The sequence below is a fragment of the Paroedura picta genome, chromosome 9 (genome assembly GCF_049243985.1).
Source record: "Paroedura picta isolate Pp20150507F chromosome 9, Ppicta_v3.0, whole genome shotgun sequence".
Classification (NCBI taxonomy): Eukaryota; Metazoa; Chordata; class Lepidosauria; order Squamata; family Gekkonidae; genus Paroedura; species Paroedura picta.
In genome coordinates, this window is record NC_135377.1 from 13,473,125 (window position 1) to 13,479,124 (window position 6,000).

A 6,000-nucleotide genomic window follows, 5' to 3' on the forward strand; every position below is an offset into this window, starting at 1 on the left:
ATCTATTGTTGCTGGTAACTTTATAGTGCCTCTGCTAGCGAAAGATACTCTACTTCACGATGACATCCATACAAGCCAATGTTAGCTGGGGTGAAACTAGTCATTCTGAAGAAACAAGTCCAATGCAGGGCTGTTCCCACTGTCTCATGATGAGACTGTAGCAGCTCTATTGATCCGTCAGTCTGTTGACATGATTTGGAAGCCCGATTTAGTTCACTGCATGAATTTCACACAGCTTTGGCATGGACGGCCGAGGTTAGTCGGGTCTGATCAGATCTTGGAAGCTAAGTAGGGTCAGCCATAGTTAGTACTTGGAATAGAGACCAAAAGCTACAATGGTTACTTAGAAGCAGGCAATGGCAAACCACCTCTGAACATTCTTGCCTTGCAGGATCAAAATAAGTTGGCTATGACTTAATGGCACTTTCCACCACCGTGAATTTCAAGCTACTTTTATATGTGATGCTCTAAGCCAGCCTTTTTCAACCTTTTGACCATGCAGAAGGTCCTGAAATAATTGTTCAGGCTTCAAGGAACCCCGGAAGTGATGTCAACTGGCCACACCTCCCTGCCAGAAGTGACATCACCACCCATGTTAACAGCCAGGAGGACTGGAGGAGGGGGGAAGAAAAGGGAAGGCCTGCGTAGAGCGAGTTACAGAAGTCTAATCTGGAAGTGACCATTGCATGGATCACTGTGGCCAGGTGTTCCAAGGACAGGTAGGGCGCTAGTAGCCGGGCTTGGCGAAGATGGAAAAACGCCGTCCGAGCTACATTGGTGACCTGAGCCTCCATAGAGAGGGAGGCATCAAATGTCACCCCCAAATTCCTGGCAACTGGTGCGGGTGTTAATTGCACTCCATTCAGGCATGGGAGGTGCGCTTCCTGGTCCTGCCCTTAGGATCATGCTGTTAAGCCTGCTAGCCGAAAGCCCTCCAAAGGCTCTCCCAAAACGCCAGCTCGCTTTTGCAGCTCACAGGAAGCCGGAATTCGTTCTTGTCAGTTTTATTGATGCGCTGCAGATGAAATCCCATCCATAGACTGCAGAAAATATTGGGTGCTCTGGAATAACATCCAGAGAATATTGCTTATACGAATGGTGGGAAACATTCATTTGAAGACCTAATGTATCATGTGAAGCCTCGAATGGATTAGCAAACGAAGGGCTAACTTTGAGGAAGGAGCCTGTGAAAAGAAAACAAACCATTGCATAAAATCTAATTGCAGGCCTTTGCTTTTAGGCGGCGAATTGCAAGAAAAGGGGCCTTTCACTTTGTTTTGAATAGATGAGTGCATTTCGAATCCCTTGTTTGTTTTACTTGACACTCTGATGTGTCTTTAATACTGTCGTAAAGAAGCAATTTGATCATTTTTTCCACATTTAAATCCCTCCTGTAATTGCTTTGGCTAGCACCAAAGACTCTGCTTCTATTGCTCAGGATTCGATACCAAGGCTGTAAACGCAAGCGCTTCTTTACCTTGAGCAGCCAGACAGCCAGTAAAAGAAAAGGAGTGGGAGGTTGGGAAGAACCACCCCCCTTTTAAGTAAAAGCTCCAAGTGGAAAAATCTTGGATTGGGAAGCAATGAAATGGTGGATCTTGCTTTGAACTGCAGTTCTACCCAGCTGGACAATTCCCTATTCTCCTTGCAGCAAATGCAAGGAAGCCAATTAGCTATGTGAGAATCCGGGCTAGAAGAATAAGAGTGGTAGATGACAGTGGCTTTTCCAACACTGCCTCTGCTGAACTCCAGGATTCCTCACAGAATCAGGAAAGGGAATGGAGACACTTATGAACTGTTGAAGAAGGTGGTATGGTTTGGGAGCCATGTGCATTGTTGCTGCGATTAATTCTATTTTTATGCTGCCCTTTCTCAAAGACTGAGGGCGGCCTAGAAGGTTAAAACCATAAGATACGTCATTGATAAATTGTTAAAATTATTTTAATCCCTAAATAGAACCGCTTCTTCCTTCATCCTTGTCCCAGGGATAGAAGTGTCATTCCAGTGCTGTCTTGATTCGGTAGGTTCTTGAATAGGGAGGCCAGCAATATTCATGGACTATTCCCTCCTCAACTATAGATTGAGCTCTGTCTTGCAAGCCCTGCAGAACAATTTAAGGTCTTGTCTGACAACATACCATCAGGTCGGGGCAAAAACTGAGGCAAATTTTATTTCTTTAGGGGCAGGGACCCTAAGCAGATTCTGATCACTAGACTGTAACACTCTTAGGAGAACATAGTAGGAGAAGTAGTCCTGTAGATATGTGTGTATTGGGGGAGGGATCCTAAAGGGCTGCCATCTTTCCCTGAAAATAGAAAAATTATATCATTATGGAAAACCCACCAAATATTTCTCCCCCCAAGAGCTTGGCTGCTACAGGAAGAGCAGATTTCATTTTAAAAAATCCTTTGAAAATATTTGAAGCAGCATTGCCCAAAATTCTCACTCTGAGCTTTCCACATAACCTTTCTGAGGTGACTTGTACTGTAGAGAAGGTACACAACTCTTTCCCATAATTCAAAGAGAACATTAAATGCTTCTGGATTGCCTACAATGGGGAATCAGTGGTGGGGGAAATGCTCTCTGGACCCTTCCAGCGTATTCTGGAAGCTTCTGATAGTACAAGTGAGGCCCACTGAAAAAGGTTATAGAAGTCAGTATAACCACCACAGCTCCCATGTTAAAACATTAGAGAGGGGCTCTTTGCTTCACTTTTTCCCGCTGCTTTGGCCGGCTTTCTAGGTTATCCCTGCTCCTCTGGCTACAGAGAGAAACCTCCCCTTCCTGATTTAATCCACTCTCCGTAGACCTCGGGGTGCAGAAAAAGAAAGTTTTACCTCAAGACATTTGTAATCAGCTGCAAAATGCTGAATACAGCCGGATTTCCAAAAGGGGTAGCTAATCGCAGAAAGAGGTGACTTGCCCAGCCATTTCAAATGGGAAATTAGGTTGGCGAAGCTCGGCTGTCCCTCAGGAACGCCCCTGAAAATTTCTTGCTGACCTGATGGCAACTATTTCCCTTAACCGACACAAGCGTTACGAAGCCGAGCGAGTGTGCCAGGAGTGGTCGGTCACCTTAGGGAGAATCGAGGGGAGGGGAGGCGAATGATTAGCAAAGGAACCTTGATGAATCCTCTCAGAGGGACAAATAAAGACATGAATTACCAGATCATGGAGGCTAAAGGCCCATTACACATGAAATAAGCAACTCTGTATTTAATGAGGTTGTAACCCTGGATTTATTAGACTCATTTCACACAGAGGACTTTTAGGTGCACCACTCCCATTAGCACTAATAGGACGTGCACAATTAAAGCCCCACATGCGGGGAGAGAGATGAGAATTTATCCCTCAGGACTGGTAGGAGCTGAACCTCAAAAAGGCAGGACGGCTCCCTGAAGAACATCACTTGATAGGAATCTCTTCCCCACCCCGCATACCTTTCCTCACCATGTCAGCTTCCCTGAATGCCCACCTTCTGCCATTTTGTACATAAAAGCAGGAATGGTGTTGAGTCATCGCAACATGGATCCCAGCAGGAGATTCCGCCTTCCTTCTATTTCATTCGACGGAAGGATCTGCTCAGCCTGCTGTTTGCTGTCATTTCTCTTTTAGTAAATTGACCAGAACAATAAAAAAAAAAAACCCTCTGAAATGTGGCAACTTTAAACACACTCACGTTGCCTGACTTTGGAACTGTATAAAAGGAACGCCTATAATGGCATAATGTGTAATTTCCCAGTCTTTCAGTTCAACATCTAAGGGACCTTCTGTGCATCCTTTGGCTGTTGGTCAAAGTGGTCTATAGGAGAAGACCCTCTTTTGAGTGTTAGCACCATGATTCTTTGTAAAACTTTTTCTGTGGAAATCTGGTGGTTCCACCTACTGGTAGAGCAATTCCAGTTATACCGGTCTCAGTCCATTAAGTCAATGGTCGCAGAAGGCCTGTGGGTGGAAAATGCTATCAAGTGTCTCACAACCAACTTATGGTGAGCCCCTATAGTTTTCAAGGCAAGAAATGGATGCTTTAGGATGCTTTGGGCTGAACCTGCGTTGAGCAGGGGGTTGGACTAGATCGCCTGTGTGGCCCCTTCCAACTCTATGATTCTAAATGAACAGAGGTGATTTCCCACTGCTAGCCTCTGTGTAGCAACCCTGGATTTTCTTGTTGGTCTTCCCTCCAACTTATAACCAAGGCTGACCCAGCTACCCGGGACAATTTAGATCATGGCCTCCAAAGGGTACCACTCTGTTGGAAATGCAGCATAGGTAAGGTTACCAGCCACAAGTTGAGGCCTAGATTTCTCTCTGAGGTTCATTCTGTATACATTCTGTATACATTTCAATGTGTTTTTGAAGCTGGATTTTCCTGTGCAAAACACTTAAAGTGCATTATCCAACGTGCAGAATGAGCCCGAATGACAACTGTTCTCCAGATTACAGAGATATCTCCCTCTGGAACAAATGGCTGTTTTAGAGGGCAGATTCTCTGGCCTCATACCCCAACCAAGCTCCAGCACCTCCCCAAACTGCCCTCCTCAGAAACTGCCTCCAAATCTCCTGGAATGTCTCAAGCCTGAGTAGAAGACCTTAGGCCAATCACGCTCTCTCACCATGATGCACCTCACAGGACTCTTGCAAGGATAAAGAGAAGGAAAGTGCTGGGCTCTTGTGGCCCTTACTTGCATGCCCAGGGAAATGCTGATCACTACTTTGGGTTTGGGAGGTAAATTTCTTCCAATCCAGGCTGGCCAGGGATTCTGGGGGGAGCGGGGGACATCATCTGGGCATGGAATTGGGGTCACTTTGGATGTGCAGGTAGTTGTGAATTTCTTGCATTCTGTAGGGGGTTGGACTAGATTAGCGATCCCCAACCTGTGGGCCGTGGACCACATGTGGACCACATTGGAGTTGGGCCGCGAAGGACGCCTTCTCCTCCCCCCCCGGCCCTTTACTTCATCCCCCCCCGGCCCTTTACAACACACTTTGGGTGCCATTGTCTCCCATGGGACAATCTCGTTGCAGAGAAACAAGCTCAGGGTTCCCATTGATTTGTCATTGTCATGAGTTATTTCCATGAAAATAAAATGTTCCTTATGTTCATTGTTGTGGCGTGTCTGTATCTTATTTTGAAGGGATGTTTAAACATTACCATAGCGATCAGAGAGTGTTAGGGCAGTGGTTGAGAGTAGAGGAGTAAACTACCCCCCCACCGGGCCTCAGTAAAATTGTCAAGCGTTGAGTGGTTCCCAGTGATAAAAAGGTTGGGGACCACTGGACTAGATGACCGCAGAGGTACCTTCCAACTTTATGATTCTATGATGATTCTAAGGGAAAACCATATAAGTCACTGCAAGCTCCTCAGGGAATGTACACATTTATTTCAATATTTGTTTCTTGCCTTTTCTTTTTTGAGCCCAGGTGGGTCACAACAAACTGAAGTTAACAGGTTAAAATACCGTCACAGTTAAATTATATGTCTGGATCACCTGGATAAACCCTCTGTTTGAATTTTTTTTAATCCACAAGAATAAGATGTCTGATGATAAAGTATATAAATTGTTTTAAACCCTGATTAAATAAAAACACACAAAACGTTTAAATACACTGACATCTTACAATACCACCTTGCAAGATGTGCATTCAAATTGCGGGTTGCGTAGGCTATCTAAAACCACTTTAATGAGTGAAAGGGAGGATGGGAATTTCCCTTCTCTGGTGAGTTCTCAGGGGTCCTGGTTTTGTAGACTTCCAGTCCTCCCAACTCAAGCCTAGAAAAGAGGCCTAAACAAGATGGTACTTCCAGAAAAACATCACTCAAATGTCAGAAAAGAATTGTTTTATGTTTCTTGCAAAAATATGCCAAAGCCCCTTCTCACTCATGAGGAGAGACTATTTCCACAAAGTAGAAACAACAGCAGATAAGAGGCAGAGTAGAGGTCATTGCAAAGCTAACAACCCCAAGAGTAAAACCAAAAAGCAGGTGATCCGAAGAAAAAT